Source organism: Amphiura filiformis, chromosome 8 (genome assembly GCF_039555335.1).
Source record: "Amphiura filiformis chromosome 8, Afil_fr2py, whole genome shotgun sequence".
In the NCBI taxonomy this organism is placed as follows: domain Eukaryota; kingdom Metazoa; phylum Echinodermata; class Ophiuroidea; order Amphilepidida; family Amphiuridae; genus Amphiura; species Amphiura filiformis.
This window is the reverse complement of record NC_092635.1, coordinates 69,636,181-69,657,843: the sequence shown is the minus strand read 5'-3', so window position 1 is coordinate 69,657,843 and position 21,663 is coordinate 69,636,181. Positions and strand designations below refer to the sequence as shown.

Here is a 21,663-nt window from a genome sequence, read left to right as displayed (position 1 = left end):
CTATCTTTCGAAGATAACATCATATTGATATCTATTGATTGCAATCCACTGAAATTAAATATTACATATTACATGCTATCTACTGCAGATAATATATTGCTATCTTCTGAAGATAACATTATACTGCTATTGAGTTAGCTTGAAATTCCCCTGGACAAGGAACTTACTGCTAATTGTCTCGTTGTAACCTGTACGAAACTCGGGGAGCTGATCCTGGTTGCAAAGGTTATTTGTGGAATGTCTAGGGTGTGCGCTCTTGTAGCAGCAAAGTCCCTGATTTGTTGTTTTATCAACAAATCATAAACCATTTAAAAATGGTTAATGGAATGATGTGGGGCCGTAGTGGTCAGCGACAACCTGTAAAGTGTGCTGAGGCTTGTGGATCAACGTCTAGGCGTTGTGCCTGTGCATAGTGCACTATAAATCACTGCACTTTTTTTTATCTACTTTCTGTCTACTGAATATCATTACATTGCTATCTACTGAAGATGACATATTTGCTATCTTCTGATGATAACATTATATTGCTATCTCTGAAGATAACATTATTTTCATATCTACTTGACTAAAAATGACAATGCTATCTATTAAAGATAATACATAGCTAGTTAGTATCCACTAACATTAAACATATTGCTATCAACTGCAGATAGTATATTGTTATCTACTGAAGATAACATTGTATTGCGCTCTACTTAAGATATTATTAAATTCCTTTCTACTGAAGAACACATTATATTGCTATCGATTGAAATGAACACAATGTTATCTACTGAATAAACTATTATAATTGGTATCTACATTATATTTTATCAACTGTAGATATAATTACAATGTTATCTACTGAAGATAGCATTACAAATAGTGTGTTGATTATGTTAAAAACCATATGTGACACAATTAAGGGAAATATTTTTTACCGACGGAAGTTGTGATTTGTTGACCCAAAAATTTTTAGCATGGTTTGAAAAAGTGAAGAGCAAAAAAAAAAAAAAAAGAAAAAAAAAAAAAAGGATAATAGGCGCTACTAACATAAAAACACATACTTTTTATGTGCAATTGTCAATTTTTCATCATTTTCGTTACAATTCTCCTAATTTTTTCTGTCCCCTGGATGGAAAATAGTATATTATTAACCCAATTTTTTTTTTTTTTCAACAACGCCTTCCGCCTACCGACGGCCTTACATGAACCGACGCCCATGACGAGCGGGGGGGCACCGGCCCCCCTGGCCCCTCCACTGGCTACGCCACTGGTTTTCAGTTTCTGGAAGCTCTAAAAGTCATCTTTAAAAACATGTAAAACTAATTTTTGACCATGGTCGACATGGGACTCATTCCCCTTGAACATGTCACATATGGAACAAAGTACATGAATGCACTCCGGGTACATGAACTTTAAATTTCACTGTTTTACAACCCTGCCTACCAATGTGTATGTTAATTTGTTTTCATTAATTTATCAATATATCAGACGGCAAACTAATTGTGAACATCTGTGAGATGCGATTATACTGGTACTAAATGCATGCCATAATATAATTATTTGTATTGGAAATGAACATTTTGTACTCTTCATGTAATTCCCACGTGGCATTAAAAGGAACATTGTAACATTTCCATTAATAGATTTGTAAATATTTTCCACAACTTATTAGTTTTCACTCTCAGATATTTGGCCCTTTAATTTTGAGCCAAACAACTGAGTTAAGAAAATCACTAATTCATTCCAGCGCCTATATCATTAATATGTGTCCGTCGATGGTTAATGATGTTAATCGGCTCCAAAGGACTGAAGCTTTAATTCATCTCTTGTGTCCATTTTGAGTGCCGCCATATTGGAGAAATGTTGCCAATCAATATTCACAAGGTCATACAATCAACGCCCAGCTTTCAAAATTGGGTGACTTGTGTTAGGCATGTGTGAAATATACCAGCAACATACATCAATAGGTATTGGATGGGTCATCCATTAAGTGATCCTCCGTTGGCTAAACACATTTTTTTTTTAATTCAAAGACATTTGGCACAGACTGGGAGGTCAGTTGTTGATTCGCTACACCTTTGTGCTTCTTTCACTGCTTATAAGGCATCAGCAACACTGAGTGAGCATGATGGGTACAAATGAGGTTTTCTTGTGAGGTCATAGTGCATGGACACTCTTGTTAATCCAAGGATTGTTGTCATGCATATATATCTGTGCTTTCAAGTAAAAAGCAGCATTGGGATATTCCATTTGTTTTCGTAGCACACTATAAATCACTCCACTTTTTTTTTTGGGTTGGGCTACAAAAATGCATAATTAAAATACCCTGCTCTGTCTCCATCAACTTGTAAAGAAAACATACCTTCAAACAATATCTAAAACCAAAATCTAAAGGTAAATAGTCATATGAAACCGTGGTAAATGATCTTATGTTCACACAAGCCAATACATTAACACATGAATGGTATTTTTGATAGGCCTATGGACAGAAAGACAAACAGAGATTGAATTCGGCCACACCACGATTTGACAGATGAGTTGATAGAATAAGGCCCATGAAAGTCAATTCCGAGTTTATCGTCCCTTTTTTTCCCGGGTTGGTGAGGTGACTTTTTCATTTTTCATTTTTCATTATTTCATCAGATTTCATTATTGACCTAAAATGCGTGTTGATTTAAAGCCACACTCATACATGTTATTTATAATTAGGTTTTTATATGGGTAGGGACTAGAAAAGTTAGAAAAGAGCCTGGTTTTGCTTCCAAGTTATGAATTAATATGTTTTACAAACAAAAATATATGTTTCCAATATTGCTAAAACTGGTGAAAACACCGATACTTTGAAAATAATGAATTATTTTGGCATTTTTGAAAATTTGACGCGGGTGTTTTTGGTTTCCAAAAAGTGACGCGGGCGGGGGACGATAAACTCGGAATCGACTTTCACGCGCCTAAACAATAAACCATAACAACCTCTGCATTCAAGTTTAAACTGCGGAATAGGCTGAAAATATGCACTTCCAATTATGTAACAAATGCAATGTAGGGTTATTTCTCACCATCTTATCTCTGTATTTGGTTTATAATGTGGGTAGAGATCATCCTTTCTATACTGAGGTACCGTAATGATTATTCATCAGAAGAAATAAATATTCATCAGCAGTGCATAAAGTGGCCAATGATTATCAAGGATGACTGATCAATCAATCAAAGAAAAATGCATGACACCACCAAACTTGCACGCATTAGTGACATGTTCAGAAATATGGTAAGATGAAGAGACATGCAAAAAGCCATTAACAGCTTCAACATGTGTATACACTTTTAGAGACAGGAAGAAATTAAAGCACTTCTAATGAGATAGTTATATTAATGGAATTAAAATTCCATTAATATAACTATCTCATTAGGATACAATTTTGAAAAACTTTTTATTTTGTACATGTAACCATGATAACTACCACAACAAGGTCGGTAACCACAAAACTACAAAGAGTGCAGACTCCACAATAAAACACCAAATGCTAGCAATATGTAATTTGAACATATGGCATATAGATAAAGGAAAGAAAAACACTCTAAATGACATGAACATTAAATGGAATTGCAGCAACACGTGCTTCAAATGTGTTTTGTACATATTAAATGCACAAATGGTACAAATGGTTTCATTTGTGGTAATATACTATACACACATTTTAAAGGGGCTTGTACAATGAAAGACCCACATTATTTCCATGGTTTTCTGATTATTTCCATGTTTCTAATGGTTACTCATACAGTTTCTTATTATTTCCATGTTTCTAATGATTACTCATACAGTTTCTGATTATTTCTGTTTTTAATGGTTAGTCATACAGTTTCTGATTATTTCTATGTTTCTAATAGTTACTCGCAGTTTCTGATTATTTCTATGTTTCTAATGGTTACTCATACAGTTTTTGATTATTTCTGTTTCTAATGGTTACTCAAGCAGTTTCTGATTATTTCTGTTTCTAATGGTTATTCATACAGTTTCTTATTATTTCCATGTTTCTAATGATTACTCATAGTTTCTGATTATTTCTGTTTTTAATGGTTAGTCATACAGTTTCTGATTATTTCTATGTTTCTAATAGTTACTCGCAGTTTCTGATTATTTCTATGTTTTTAATGGTTACTCATACAGTTTCTTATTATTTCCATGTTTCTAATGATTACTCATGCAGTTTCTGATTATTTGTTTTTAATGGTTAGTCATACAGTTTCTGATTATTTCTATGTTTCTAATGGTTACTCGCCGTTTCTGATTATTTCTATGTTTCTAATGGTTACTCGCAGTTTCTGATTATTTCTATGTTTCTAATGGTTACTCATACAGTTTCTGATTATTTCTATGCATCTAATGGTTACTCATACAGTTTCTGATTATTTCTATGTTTCTAATGGTTACTCATACAGTTTCTGATTATTTCTATGCATCTAATGGTTACGCATACAGTTTTTGATTATTTCTATGTTTCTAATGGTTACTCATACGGTTTCTGATTATTTCTGTTTCTTATGGTTACTCATACAGTTTCTGATTATTTCTATGCATAATGGTTACTCATACAGTTTCTGATTATTTCTATGCGTCTAATGGTTACTCATATACACAAATCCTCACTGGCGGTCATAGCTGGGTGCTTTCCATCCATTTTATGCGACGCCTGTATCAGGCGTTTACCACTCCCGTGACACGGTGCAAGTGCTACACGCTCCGATGCGCTCGCGATAGTGGGCGTGTTGGATCGCAATCCAAATGAACTAAGCTAGTTTGGCGTGGATGGCCCCAGCTATGGCCGACTTAATCCTGACCATCACTTAGCTTGAAAGATTCGTCTATACAATGTAGTTTCTGACTATTTCTATGCATCTAATGGTTACGCATACAGTTTCTGATTATTTCTGTTTCTAATGGTTACTCAGACAGTTTCTTATTATTTCTGTTTCTAATGGTTACTCAAACAGTTTCTGATTATTTCTATGTTTCTAATGGTTACTCGTACAGTTTATGATTATTTCTATGCATCTAATGGTTACTCAAACAGTTTCTGATTATTTCTGTTTCTAATGGTTGCTTATACAGTTTCTGATTATTTCTATGTTTCTAATGGTTACTCATACAGTTTCTTATTATTTCTGTATCTAATGGTTACTCAAACAGTTTCTGATTATTTCTATGTTTCTAATGGTTACTCATACAGTTTCTGATTATTTCAATGTTTCTAATGGTTACTCATACAGTTTCTAAATTATTTCTATGCATCTAATGGTTACTCATACAGTTTCTGATTATTTCAATGTTTCTAATGGTTACTCATACAGTTTCTAATTATTTCTATGCATCTAATGGTTACTCATACAGTTTCTAATTATTTCTATGCATCTAATGGTTACTCATACAGTTTCTAATTATTTCTATGCATCTAATGGTTGCTTATACAGTTTCTGATTATTTCTATGTTTCTAATGGTTACTCATACAGTTTCTGATTATTTCAATGTCTCTAATGGTTACTCATACAGTTTCTAATTATTTCTATGCATCTAATGGTTACTCGTACAGTTTCTGATTATTTCTATGCATCTAATGGTTGCTTATACAGTTTCTGATTATTTCTATGTTTCTAATGGTTACTCATACAGTTTCTGATTATTTCAATGTTTCTAATGGTTACTCATACAGTTTCTAATTATTTCTATGCATCTAATGGTTACTCATACAGTTTCTGATTATTTCAATGTCTCTAATGGTTACTCATACAGTTTCTAATTATTTCTATGCATCTAATGGTTACTCATACAGTTTCTGATTATTTCTATGCATCTAATGGTTGCTTATACAGTTTCTGATTATTTCTATGTTTCTAATGGTTACTCATACAGTTTCTGATTATTTCAATGTTTCTAATGGTTACTCATACAGTTTCTAATTATTTCTATGCATCTAATGGTTACTCATACAGTTTCTGATTATTTCTATGCATCTAATGGTTACTCATACAGTTTCTGATTATTTCTATGTTTCTAATGGTTACTCATACAGTTTCTGATTATTTCTATGCATCTAATGGTTACTCATACAGTTTCTAATTATTTCTATGCATCTAATGGTTGCTTATACAGTTTCTGATTATTTCTATGTTTCTAATGGTTACTCATACAGTTTCTGATTATTTCAATGTCTCTAATGGTTACTCATACAGTTTCTAATTATTTCTATGCATCTAATGGTTACTCATACAGTTTCTGATTATTTCTATGCATCTAATGGTTGCTTATACAGTTTCTGATTATTTCTATGTTTCTAATGGTTACTCATACAGTTTCTGATTATTTCAATGTTTCTAATGGTTACTCATACAGTTTCTAATTATTTCTATGCATCTAATGGCTGCTTATACAGTTTCTGATTATTTCTATGTTTCTAATGGTTACTCATACAGTTTCTGATTATTTCAATGTCTCTAATGGTTACTCATACAGTTTCTAATTATTTCTATGCATCTAATGGTTACTCATACAGTTTCTGATTATTTCTATGCATCTAATGGTTGCTTATACAATTTCTGATTATTTCTATGTTTCTAATGGTTACTCATACAGTTTCTGATTATTTCAATGTTTCTAATGGTTACTCATACAGTTTCTAATTATTTCTATGCATCTAATGGTTACTCATACAGTTTCTGATTATTTCTATGCATCTAATGGTTACTCATACAGTTTCTGATTATTTCAATGTCTCTAATGGTTACTCATACAGTTTCTAATTATTTCTATGCATCTAATGGTTACTCATACAGTTTCTGATTATTTCTATGCATCTAATGGTTGCTTATACAGTTTCTGATTATTTCTATGTTTCTAATGGTTACTCATACAGTTTCTGATTATTTCAATGTTTCTAATGGTTACTCATACAGTTTCTAATTATTTCTATGCATCTAATGGTTACTCATACAGTTTCTGATTATTTCTATGCATCTAATGGTTACTCATACAGTTTCTGATTATTTCTATGTTTCTAATGGTTACTCATACAGTTTCTGATTATTTCTATGCATCTAATGGTTACTAATATAGTTTCTGATTATTTCTATGTCTAATGGTTACCCTAATGGTTGTGTGCAGTCAAGTTAGCTCAATTGATAAGGTTGCAGGTTCGAACCCTGGTGGTGCTTAGTACGCTCTCGTGGAAAAATAATATCCCAAGTGAACCCTCCCGGGCAGTAAGGACAACACAGACCTTTCAGACGGATTAACTTCCATCAAAGAGCCTGTGTTATTTGGGTACCAGTAACTGTAAAATACAAATTAAAACAACAGAAAAGGCAGAAAAGACAGAAAAGTTTGGAGTTATGACAGCTGTGGGAGTTAAAATGTTGGAGTTAATGTTTAATGTGTATGTTTCCATTAACCCTAACCCTACCCATGTTTTTTTTTCTATTGGAAGGGAAAGAAGAAACAAAAAAGGAGAGAAGGTGAAGAAAGAAGTCACTTGGTACCCCCGGTATTCGAACCCGGACCCCTCGCATGCCACGCACACGATCACCGACATGTAGCTACCGAGGTTTGGCTGCCCCGGGCAGCAATTCCCTGGGTATATGACTTGGGCTGATTGCGTCATCAAGTCACATGGAATGCATGCACGCAGAGTGGTTTTAATAGTGAGCTTTAGTGAGACTCAGTTGGGTTAGGGTTAACTGATTGTTTGCTGGATAGTCATGAAACTTGTCTTCAAACTTGCTCGATATTAAAATTTTCATGACCTCTTCGGATGATATCAAAAAATTTCCCGGGCAATAATTTTCCCCGGTAATTTTGAGAAGATGCCCAAAGCATAACCACGCCCTGTGATTAACTCATGGCCAGGGCCGTCGCTAGGGTGAGTGGGGTGGGGTGACACCTCCCAATACACAATTTTTGTCGGCAAAATTGAATGTTGTCGTCAAAACAATGTGATTGTCGGCAAATGTAGTCAAAGCTATGTGATGGCAAATTGCAAGAGTCATATTTTGTTGTTGTTACGCAATAGTAACATTGTTAATGTTATAGTAGTTACTATTTTTAAAAAATTTGACCGTTACCCACCCGCACTTTTAAGATTCTTGAGCACCGTCCTGGCTAAAAAAAATTTGGGTCTACAATTCACAAAATATTTCCGTCAGCAAAACATGACACCCCCCGAATCATATTGGTCAGGCGACGCCCCTGCTCATGGCATGTGACTTGACAAAAGGTATTTATGCTAAATAAATGTCAGCCTACAATAATGGCACACAACTGACAACACATGGCTCCGCTTCTTATTGAACTACACGACTGAAAACAGAGAAAACGGCCCCATTCAACAAAAATAAACTGGGACTTAATGAAATTATGGTTTTGATCCGATCCAATACCAATATCGCAAATATACGATATACGATACAATTATCGATTGAGCCCTATAAATTATGCGTGCATTAGGCCTACTATATGCAACTGAGGTTATATGTCTTATTTATACATCTGACGCATTGATGTACGCCGACCCCCCAAATGAGGTATAATGGTTAACAGGGGTCTAGCCACGGTTCCAGCCCCTGTTCCAACCTTGCAGAGCTACTCCCTTATCTTATCCTATGCTAGGGTACAATCTGTGTCATGTAGTAGATAAACTCAGTTATACTCGTATCCGATAATACATGCATGTGCACCCACAAGTTCAAAAATACATTCATCCATCCAAACAAAATTTTCAAACCTAAATTATTCAGTAAATGCCATTTATATTCATACAAATTTCTCATGGTATGTTACAAGTGATGAAAATAATGGCATGATGCTAACACTAAAAGCTCTTTAACTCTCTTCACGCGGGTGTCGACTGCAGACGACATGTTTCAAATTTTTTTAATTCAAAAATTTCAGAAATGTAAATTTTCATGACCATATTTGGAATCAGCATGAAAAATGCATTAAAATGAGTACAAACAAGCCTAGTATTGGTTCAGTAGTTCTTAAGATAGCTCTTGATATTTTGAGAAAATATTTCAAAACTTGAACTTTTTCCGTTGAAGTACATGGCTAGCATGCAGAGGGTTCCGGTCATCACAGTCCCAGGTATATACTCAATGAAACACACAGAGTCGTAAAGGCTGCATTCAGTACCAATCTCCTACATCCTTCTTTTCTTGGTTGTATTTACAAAGTAGATATGATGTTGACTTGGATGTTAACTCGATGGTAAGATCCCCACAACTGACCACTCTCTCCTCTTGCTCCCATCTTATAAGCTTAAACTAGCATTTAGGGAATCCGGTCAGGTGGCGGCAATTGTCCAATCAGAGAACCAGGCTTGTGGGCAAGACTGGGCTGGTGGATCTTCTGGTGGTCTTGGAGAACAAAGGTAAACCTATGAGGGACCATCTGTGTTTACGTCATCCCAGGCAGGTCTCTCTTTGTCCTCCTCATCATCCAGATAAAAACCCTTTGGCCTACTCCTCGGCAGCCAATACCACCACCTATGTACCAGACTCCAATAACACCAGTGTTATGACAAGTTGATATGACACTGATACCAATGTCATTACCATCACCATTTAGGTATGGTCAATTAGGTAAGATCAACTTGCCAATATACAGAGAGTGATGGGGCAGAGAGCAGAGAAAAAAATATCAGTTGTGTTTATCTTTACCATTTGTGCAATGCAATTATTAATATCATATTTATACTAATCATATAAATATGGACCATGATTTTGGGACCTCTTACAATGATACACATAGTGCACGATATAGGAGCGCCGGAATGAAATGCAATTTTCTCTGAAAACCTCATTTGTTCGGGTCGCAACTAAAAGAGGACATATCTGATTGTTGAAACTACCAATATTTGGGAAAAAATAAAAATGCAACAACTGCTTTTTAAGTGGTAAAGTGGTATGAAAATGAGAAAATAAATCCATTAGGCCTACATTGCATAGTTAAGAGCACATGTGACCCATGTAATAGCTTAAGGGTACCCGATGTATTGTCAACAAAAATTGATTTTCATTATCAAAATCAATATATTATTGAAAAATTACACTTTGATGCTTTGTAAATGTTTATTCTACAAATCATATACTTTGAAAACTTGCTTGTTTTATTGTTGTTCATGAGTTATATACGTTTTACAAAAGCATGGTTGTTTCAGCCCTCTTTACAACGTAACTCAAGAACCAAAGGGCCTACAAAAGTGATATTTGAATTCTTCTACACACTCGCTATGAAATGATCAATGCAAATTTTGCCAAAGCTCACAACCATTCGCAAGATGCTGTGAACTACCAAATCACAACACTTTAAAATAGTTGCTAACCTTAAGGGATCTTGAATGAGCGTTTATGGCGTTTCGACAGTATTTTTTGTTGGACACGAGAGCACCTCAGACGTGTCGAATTGCATTCTGAATACTGAAGCATGTCTTTCTGATATCAAATAATTTTCATTTTTGAAATTCACGATATAATACAAATTTTATGACAAATTATTAAAATTTGATATTTTTCAAATTTTTGATATATAACAGTCCTCGAAATAAATTTTATAAATCTAATGATATATTCTTAAAGTGTATGTAGCTGGGAGGAAAAGCCGACGGTCAATTGAAAATTTTGACCTGGGAAAAAATCCATATCTTCAATACGAAAGGTCAAAATTTTCAATTGATCGTCGGCTTTTCATTCCACCTACATACACTTTAAGTATAAATCATCAGATTTATAAAGTTTACTTCGAGTACTGTTAAATATCAAAAATATCAATTTTTAATGATTTGCCATAAAATGTGTATTACATTGCGAATTTCAAAAAATCAAAATTATTTGATATCAGAAGGACATTCTTCGTATTCAGAATGCAATTCGATATGTCTGATGTGCTCTAATGTCCCACAATAAATACTGTCAAACGCTCATACCCCTTCCCTTAAGTGGTATGAAAATGAGAAAATAAAATCCATTACTTTGCGCAGTTAAAAGCACATGTGACCTATGTAATGGCTTAATACATGACTGATAGCACGCATTTAAGCATTTTATCATTCTGTGACCCCATTATAACATCCTTAATGTTTGCTACCAATTGTTCAGCACGATGATGCAATAGAAAATGTAATTTATATTTAAAAAACAGCAAAAAGATGCTGTGTGGTGCAAATTGAAAGCCATCTATACTAATAAAATAATAAGCGGTCTCTATCTGTCTATCTGTCTATCTATCTATCTGTCTGTCTGTCTGTCCGGCTATCGTTTAGCCGCACTTGACGCATCGTGCTGAAATTTGGGATATAGATAGGTATTGGGAAAAGCATGTTGGCCATGTGGTTTTGAAGGTCATCGCAGGTCAAGGTCAAAGGTCAAAATTTCAAACTTTGTCCGATCGGGCCCAAACTTGGTGGGTGGAATCCTTGATAGGAGGGGAATATAATGCGCGAAATAAAATCGAGGTCAACCGAGGTCAAAGGTCATTACGGAGGGGTCAAATTTCAAACTTTGCCCGATTGGGCTCAAACTTGGTGGGTCGAAACCTTCGTATGAGGGGAGCATGAAAAACATTATATGGAGGTCATCCGAGGTCAAAGGTCAAAGGTCACGGATTTCAAACTTTGTCCTATCAGGCTCAAACTTGGTGGGTGGAATCCTTGATACGAGGGGAATATATATGCGCAAAACAAAATTGAGGTCAACCGAGGTCAAAGGTCATATAGGGGCTAAATTTAAACTTTGCCCTATTGGGCTTAAACTTGATAGGTGGAATCCTTTGTATGAGGGGAGCATGAAAAAAAATTACACCGAGGTCAAAGGTCATCTGGGGTCAAACAGTATCGCTATCATGCCAGTGCTTTCACAGCATCAGGGCTCTCACAGCTGCAGGTGCACTAGTACTGAAAATGATTACAAATATGTCATTGAAAGGTTTGATTTTTATGTATCAGATTTGAAACAACTCGACTCAAATGGGCTATTCCATTTGAAATCCCCACTACCCCTGTGGAAGATTTTCTAATGTAATTGATCAGGGTTAATTTTGAAACCCATACTCCCCTTGTATTATGGCTTTACCTATATCTTGGAGTGAGTATTTCAAATGGAAGTTACCTAATTGTCTATTCTATTCAAAACTTGTACTCCCTTGGTGGAAGACTTTAGCTGAATCTTTCACAGGGGTAGTGAGGAATTTAAATGGAATAGCCCAATGACTTGACTTGACATTTTAGGATTCATATCTTGACTTAAATATCAAACATAGGGGCTGTGCAATAATTATGAGCCCTGGGGAGGGTAAATTTGGGGGGGGTAAGAAATTTTGGCGAGTCGAAAACGGGCAAGCCGAGGGGGGAAGGGATTGTTGGCACACATTCATGGGCTGCCTTTTTAATTAAATGCTCTAATAGGCTTTGGAAAACAGTATGGAAACACTTTAATATGCAAATTTTCCTGCTTGCAACATTTATCTAGACTATTTAAGATTTGCAAATTGGGAACCTAAAAAAGTTGGCATGTTCAAAGGGTGGGAGGGCGGGCCAAGAAGGAGGGGCAAGCAATTTTGGCAGGCCAAGGGGGGGGTGCAAGCAATTTTGGTGGGCCATTTGGAAATTTTACCCAGGGGAGGGGGGCTCATAATTATTGCACAGTCCCTTATGGACTTAAGTGATTTTTGAGTCTCAAAATCCAAATGACTCAACTCAAATTGATACCTAGAAAACTCCACTTGGTGACACGATTACGAGTCAGAGTCTGCAGCACAGGAAACAATAAACAAAAAAAGAATCTATGTTTTCCCCCAATTAAGGTTGATATAACCATGGTAGGTATTATAGAAGGAGAATTCACGAACCCAGTTCCCTTTGTACTATGATCGTTATCAGTCGATACTGAGCAATCAGGTATGAATGGTGCACTATCGATTTGCTAAGCTTCTTATCTACAGGGTGTAACAATAAAATTTATACAATTGCATTTTGACTTCTCAGGAAAAAACTAAAAGAGTTATGGCACAAATGTTATATGCAATACAATCAGTAATATCTTGGCTAGAAGAAGACGTTTAGTTGGTTTCTTTACTAGCTTGGGTTTAAAAGTTACGCATGCGATTAATTAAATCGACCAGAAAACGTGTTGGGCCACTTTTGCCATGTTTGCGCATATCAAGTTTGACCGCGTAGATATGCTAATCGTGCATTAAACATCAAAGAACGGACACGAAAGAATTACAAGTTGTGTTTCTGCATATAATTAACATAATAATATATTTCTTTAAAATCTATAAATGAAGTCATGAAATTTCTTTCAAATTATCTGATAAATAAAGTAATTTCTCATATCCCTTAGATGTCATTGGAAAAAACTGAGAATAGTTTTTGCATCCATAACTACAAAACAATAAAATTTTGAAATTAAGTTCAGCTGGTCTTCTAGCTGTTCTGGGGCGATCACTATTGCCAGCATTTAACATATTCTAGATACTTCTCATAGTTATATGTAATTGTATGCCTTGTTGGAGTTGGAAAATGAGCTATAAACAATCGTATGGTTTCTGCTTGACCCCATGTGCTACCGAATGTCACAACCATAAAAATACGCTCTTCCAACGTGAATGGGGTTGAAGTTGTTGCCGGGAGTTGTTGAGCTGCAGCCCCGGGCTGCAGCCACGATATCTAGTATAGATGAGGTTGTTATGTCAGTGCTTAGTTGTGACTTTCAAAAACTCAAGGAGATATTCTATTATGTAACCATTTCTACCACTTTGAATACCCCATTGTTTAAAACTACCTATCATAAGAGCATAGTCCAACTGGTCCATGGTTCAACTCTATCACTCAGTCACTTTTGTAACACTTAGACAAAAGTGGCCCAAGCGGTTTTAAGACTAGGTTACATAATTGGCCATATCTTCACTTTTATACCATCGATTTTATTGGAACAAAGATTATCTGGTGGCTAAAGAAATTATCTTGATAGAAATATAAATATCAAACCAAAAAATAAGCGGCATACTTGTTTCATCCTATTTTCAAAATTGTACAAATTTTATTGTTACACCCTGTATTGAGCTTGGCCGGTTATGAACCACCTGTTGTATTATTATATTTAGTGTTATGCGCCCTTATGTTACAAGGGGCTTTTAGGTAAACGCAGCGTCTGCTATAATGGCCGCAAGTTAACATGTTAATTGACACTCAAAGCTGGTAATAGAATAGTCATTATTTCAGTCCACAAACACTCTCTGTTATACCAAGGAGTAGCAGAAAACATGGTGACAGCTAAGGGATGGAATCGTGAGATGAGCGAGGTAAAGAACAATAAGGAAAGTGTGAAATACCCATGAAACAAATGCGTGTGTCAACGAAAAACTATAAGCTTAAACCAGAAATTTATCATCACGTTTCCAACTAGACCCAACACGCCGTGAATATTTTCGAGGCGCTGTTCTGGCGACAGGCTATATATTACAATGGCGACTGTAAATAATTTGATTCCGACTCCAGAACCAATGAATTGCATTGGTAGCAACATTGGGAAGCAGTGGGAATATTTCCGTGAATCTTTTGAAGATTATAGCGTTGCTGTTGAATTGGACAAGAAGTCAGATAAGGTACAAGTTGCAACATTAAAATCGTTGTTAGGAAAGGATTGCAAAGAGATCTTAAAGCAGTTAAACATTGGGGAAGATGCACAAACAGCCAAAGGCATTTTAGACAAACTATCACAGCATTTTGTTCCAAAGACGAACTTGTTATTTGAGCGATATAAATTCTATGAAGCAAGTCAAGCAACCAATGAGAGCATAGATGTTTATTACATACGACTAGAAGACTTAGCGAAGGAGTGTAATTTCGTCAACAAAGAAAATATGATCAGAGATAGGCTGGTACTTTATAGCACAGATATCAAAGCCAGGGCAAACCTCTTCAGGGAAACGGAAGCGCCCAACTTGCAAAAGTCACTGGATTACATGCGAATGAGGGAATTAACCACTCGGCAACTGAAGAAGATTGATCATCAACCAAGAGAAGATGTGAGCTACACGACCAGCAGAAGAGACACACAAAAGCTAAAACAACAAACAGTAAGGCACAAGAATGCCGCACCCAGTGAAACTGAGGTCAGAACAGTATTATGTAGGTTTTGTGGCAAAACACATGCACGAGCGAAAGAGGCGTGTCCAGCATATGGCAGATTTTGCAAATTTTGTAACAAGCGCAATCATTTTGCCACAGTTTGCAAGCAGAAACAAAGTGGATCAGTCAAAGCACTGGAAGAAGATGAGGATGAACTAACAGATGACAATGAATATGAGTATGTCAAAGTTGTTAATGTAGTGGCAGATGATGAATGTGAAAGCGAAGATGAGGAGTATGAAGATGCAATGGATTATATGGTTGAACAAGATACATTTTATGAGGATGCAATTGAACAGGTGGTTAAACATGCAATTGAGCAGGCAAGATGTGAAGTAAAAGATGATGAATATGAAGATGTTGAGATAGTTGAAGATGTTAATGCAGTGGAAGTGCATGCATTTGGTGAGGCAGCCAGTGATAAGATATTTACTACCATGCATGTAGGGCAGGAACAGACACTAGTACGGTTTCAGATAGATTCAGGTGCAACATGCAATATTATGAACATTAGTGCATTACCAGGTGGCTGCAAGGTTTACAGAAGCAACAAAGTGCTGACAATGTATAACAAAACCAAGATGAAACCATTGGGGCAGGCCAAGGTGAAGATGATAAATCCCAAGAATGGCAGGAAATATAAAGTTGAAGTAGTAATAGTCCCAGATGATGTCAGTGCACCGCTCATAGGATGCCGTGCAGCTCAACAGATGAAGTTCTTGAAAGTCATATATGAAAATGTGATGACAGTTAACCTGGAGATCCAGACAAAACAGAATAGTAATGGAAAAGTGCTTACCATAGCAGATTTGGAAGCTGAGTTTCCTGCAGTTTTCAGTGGAACTGGAAAGTTAGAAGGACAGTATGAGATAGAAATAGATACATCGGTCAAGCCAGTCATACACCCACCAAGACGGGTCCCGCTGGCTCTCAGAGATAAATTGAAAACAGAACTAGATCGTTTGGAGCAAGAACATATTATCACCCGCGCTGAGACAGCCACGCCATGGGTTAATAGCATTGTAGTTGTGGAAAGACCTAACAAGACTAGAATCTGTTTAGACCCACGTGACCTGAATTTAGCAATCAAAAGGAGGCACTAAAGTATTCAGTATTCAGTGTTATGGACGCCAAGAATGGGTTTTGGCATGTGGAGCTGTCAGAAAACAGCTCAATGTTGACAACATTTAATACTCCCTTCGGACGCTATCGATGGAAGCGAATGCCCTTTGGGCTGAAGAGTAGTCCTGAAGAGTATCAAAGAAGACAAGATCAATCACTAGAAGGCCTGGAGGGAATCCGATGTGTCGCAGACGACATTCTGATTTATGGAAAGGGAGATACCCTTGAAGAAGCCATAGACAATCACAATACTAATTTGAGAAATCTGATGAAGAGATGTGAAATGAAGAATCTGAAGCTGAACAAGGAGAAAGCTCGACTGGGGCTGACAGAAGTCCAGTTTATTGGCCATGTTGTATCCGGAGATGGATTAAAGCCAGACAAAGCCAAGATTGAAGCAGTGTTGAGCATGCCTAAACCAACTGATGTAACAGCAGTTAGAAGACTGATTGGATTTGTCAATTACTTGGGAAGATTTTTAGCAGGACTGAGTGATCTTTGTGAACCACTGAGACAGCTTACTATGAAAGGAACTGAATGGTGCTGGTTTGAAGCACATGACATAGCTCTAGCTAAGATCAAGAAAGCAGTCACAGAGTCACCAGTGCTGAAGTACTTCAATAAGGATGCAGAAGTTACCTTGCAAACAGATGCTTCAGAAACAGGTATTGGAGCGGCGTTAATGCAGAATGGTCAGCCAGTAGCCTATGCAAGTAGAGCATTAACAGACCCAGAAACAAGATACGCACAGATAGAAAAGGAGTTGTTGGCTGTGGTATGGGGAGCAGAGAAATTCCACCAGTATACTTATGGCAGAGCAGTAACAGCGCAATGTGATCACAAGCCACTGGAAGTCATAACAAAGAAAGCACTGTACAAAGCACCAAAAAGACTACAAGCCTTACTGCTAAGATTACAGAAGTATGAAGTGGACATAGTGTACAAACCAGGAACCCAAATGTATCTGGCAGATACACTCAGTAGAGCGTATTTGAGCACCAATTTGAAGAACAGTACAGAAGAAGAACCTGTAGCTGTAAACTTGTTAGCAGACTTAGAAGTCACAGAACCCGGCTTGAAGAAATAAGACAACACACAAATACAGATCAAAACTTTCAAGTACTGAAACAAGTAATTCAGAAGGGATGGCCTGAACAGAAAAGTAAAGTACCACCTGAAGCAGCACCATATTTTCATTTTAGAGATGAAATGAGCATTCATGATGGCATCATTTGCCGAGGAGAGCGAGCAGTTATTCCACAGAGTCTCCGCAAACACATGCTTGAAAGAGTCCATGAATCACACATTGGTGTTGAAGGTTGTTTGAAAAGAGCCAGGGAATGCTTATATTGGCCTAGCATGAGTACAGAAGTAAAAGCTTACATAGAAACCTGTGAAGTTTGCAGAACACTAGAGACAAAGCAGCAAAAGGAGACTTTGCAGTCCCATGAAATTCCAGACAGCATTTGGTCAAAGGTGGGAGCGGATTTGTTCACATTCGACGGTAGAGATTATTTAGTTTGTGTGGATTACTACTCTGGCTTCTGGGAAGTTGACTACCTGACAGATATCACTTCGGCTACAGTTGTGAGCAAGCTGAAAGGACAGTTTAGTCGTTATATACAGATTTGCTGATTTCTGATAATGCAAAGCAGTTTGTTAGTGCCGATTTTGAGAAGTTCAGCAAGGGCTGGAAATTTTCACACTGTACTAGCTCACCCTTGTACCCACAGAGCAACGGCAAAGCAGAAGCAGCCGTCAAAGCAGCCAAGAACTTGATGCGGAAAGCAAAGCAAGCAAACGCTGACCCTTACCTGGCAATGTTAGCTTATCGCAATACCCCCACCAAAGGTATGGACACCAGTCCAGTCCAGCGTCTGATGCTACGCCGAACCAAAACACTGTTACCCACCACTAAACTATTGCTCAAGCCTAAGATCAATAAGCGTGTCTTACAGCAGCACCATGAGAGGCAGCAAGAACAAGCGCGACAATACAACAAAAATGCAAAGGACCTTCCAAAGCTCAAGAAAGGTGATGTTGTACGCATTCAGCCTGGTAAATATCAGAAAACCTGGCAAAGAGCAGTAGTCGACTGTGAAGTTGCCAAAAGATCATATCAAGTAATCACAGAAGCTGGCCAGACACTCCGTAGAAACAGAAAGCATCTCCGAAAGACCATGGAGCAGTACATTCCAAGACCCCCAGAACTAGACACCGAACCGGATATGCCCATCCAGAACAACATGAGACAACCAGCTCCAGCTGAAGCTACATGTCAACCACCAAGACAGCCAGCTGCGGTGAGCGACAGCAGTCAGCCAGGTACCAGAACAACTAGAGCTGGGAGAAGAGTTTGCCCTCCACAGTATCTCCAAGATTATGTGCCAAGATAAAGTCGTACACTCATACCAAACACTCTGTAAATAAATCAAGAAATGGACTTGAAACTAACCTATAAAAAAAAAATAGGTCAAAGTTTTCAGTTAACTTTTGAAAGTTGAAGTTCCAGTTTTGCAAGTTTGATGTTTAAAAGCAAAAAGAGTGTTTCACATCACCACATGCAAGCACCATATGCACTTACATACATACACATTATTTATTTTGGTTTCACCGTAAAAGAGAGAAGAAAAGACATTCAGTTGAAAATAGCTTTTGTTTATATTACAATTGCATTCAACTAAAAACTTTGAATGTATCAAAAGCTTATCATTTTGGCAAAAGCAACCAATTTGGAATTTTAGTTATTTGGTCAGATATAGAAAAATGACTCTATATGGCATAAAAATAATGCCAAGTTTCAGTTTGCAATCAAGTGTGAATTGCAATAATTTCAGAGACATTATGAACAATTATGAACTTTGCAATCAAGTGTGAATTGCAATAATTTCAGAGACATATGAACAATTATGAACTTTGTGTTTTAGTTAAAAGCCAGTTGCCAGAAGGCTTCCTTTAAAGGAGAAAGGATGTTGTATTATTATATTTAGTGTTATGCGCCCTTATGTTACAAGGGGGCTTTTAGGTAAACGCAGCGCGTCTGCTATAATGGCCGCAAGTAAACATGTTAATTGACACTCAAAGCTGGTAATAGAATAGTCATTATTTCAGTCCACAAACACTCTCTGTTATACCAAGGAGTAGCAGAAAACACCACCGTTATCGCGACTTCTAAGCAGAATGACGTCATGTTTACCCACAAAGCATTGTGGCCGTGACCATAAACAAAGGAAAACAATTTACTTCCGGTAATTTTATAACAGTTGGAGGGCCATTCAACTTTGACGCGCTATTATTAAACTGTACGCTATGAATACGCACACAACGAAAATTTAAATTTGCTTGGTTTAGGTTGCAGTTTTAAAAGCTTCCAAAATTCTCTCTACAACTCCTAATAGCTATACATTTTATATATAACTACAAGAAAGGCTTTCAACATTCCATATATGTTCACAAAAATACCCTAACTTTGCAAGGAATATGATATGGGCACATAAACACAAATTTTTGTCATGAATTGAGATAAAAGAGTAACAAAAACTGCGTTATTTTAAAAATGGTGCGAGTTCATATATCAGGAATTTGCATATGATTAGAAACATGGCTTATTATCCTCATATTAAAAAATCAAGATTTTTGGTTGGTTAAGACAAAAACCTGCCGGGATGAAAAGGGTATTTTACAAGACGAAAAATACCAGTATTCAGTAGGCCATGCGACAACAACATTGAGAAGGTTCATGCGAGCAGTGTTAAACTGCTTGCGTATTTCACTGAACGCAGATGAATGGCGCGCTTAGGCGCAACAAAATTCGCTCGCGTGTACTTGTTCATGGTGTCAAGTCACGCGGTATTGTTATGAAGTTGTTTACTTAATTTTCGTGGATGGGCCTAATCTGGGTAACAAATTTAAACAATTATAACAACTTAAAATTTTAAGTTCAAAATTTGGGACAAAGACTAATCGATAGATAAAGGTTGAAATTACCTGTCTGGCTAAAAATTAGAATGATTAAAGCGTTAAGACAGAAAATATCCGGGTTAGAAGTCCTTAGCAACGAAAATAAATTTGAAAGTAATGCAAACGCAAAAATCACGAATTCTAACGACAAAAGTAGACAAAATGGAAATCAAGTAAAGAATTGTGAAGATATTTTCAATACAATTTATTTGTAAATAGCCCAAGATGATTGGCTATACATAATACGATACATTTCAAATTGAAATTTTCCGCGGGAAAGGTAAAAAAGCATACCCAAGAGTGCGACCGTCATTTTTGCAAAGGTCGCGTACGTTAATAATTTGACCTTTAACGGAAAACGCGCATGATGGCCCTCCGACTGATAACGCCAATATTTATTATGGCCAAGCTTGGCGGATCATAGAAACAACATTGCTAGTCTTGGAAAACCTTTCCAAATCATTTCCACTGGTTTAAAAGTCCCGCAGACACCCGCCAGTATTACTAATCATGATCAGAAAAAATACATAAATTCACCGTAACTTTGGAAGGAAATGAGGGAATTCGATCAGGTTTTCGCTAGTAAATCAACTTGAACTCGTAAACACAATGACGCAATCGAAGATCATGTGACCGATGCAAAAGGGCACTAATACCATCCATTTCGATGCGGGTCACCTGGGGGTCTGTTTAAATTAAATTTTAAAATAGATGATCGATATTGTCGCATAACGATCATAAACATCTAAGGCCGTGTTTGAGGGACTGCACTGATCAAATCCATTCAAGTGATGACTCGCGTTGAATAGCGTAATCGGCTTAACCCTATTGAGTGGATTAGGATTTTTCTGTGGAACCTCCTTCTATAATACCTACCATGATATAACAACCTGGCTTTTCTATGCATGATTCATTTCATTCCAAAGTTTACTGAAGGCCTACTAAATTTGTTAAATTAAAAAAGTGTTTGTTAACTGCCAAGGCTGGAGGCCAAGAAAAGTAGGACAGTACCAACAATATTGTTGAATTTATCACTTTTACCCCCTGAGCACTACCTGCCGATCTAACATTGCCTCTGATTGGTTAATTACGTGATATTTTCACTTTAAACACCAATCAGAATGGAGCTTTGCAAATAATTCACCCCAATTTTTTTGTGTGGTGAAATTATTCTATAACAATGTTGCTGATTGGGCCAATTGATAATGAAAACTTCTTTTTGACCAATCGATAGGTAGTTCTCATGGGGTTAAAAAGGACCAACAAGATACTTTTCTTGAATCCTTTGAACATGCAACAACTTGGCAGAACAAGTTGATAACCGGGGGAGGTTCTTAGTGGAAATGAGGATACGGGGAAGTGCGACAGATTTGGGGTATATTTCCAGTCATTTAGACTACATTTTCAGCCTTTTTGATTTAT

The 21,663-nt window shown here is 36.7% G+C and overlaps 1 protein-coding gene across 1 annotated transcript in view; it reads right to left on the bottom strand.

The window, feature by feature from the left end:
- Nucleotides 1-21,663, bottom strand: part of LOC140159398 (uncharacterized) — a 71,396-nt gene that overhangs the window by 4,573 nt on the left and 45,160 nt on the right. The gene's annotated exons all lie outside the window — the stretch shown is intronic.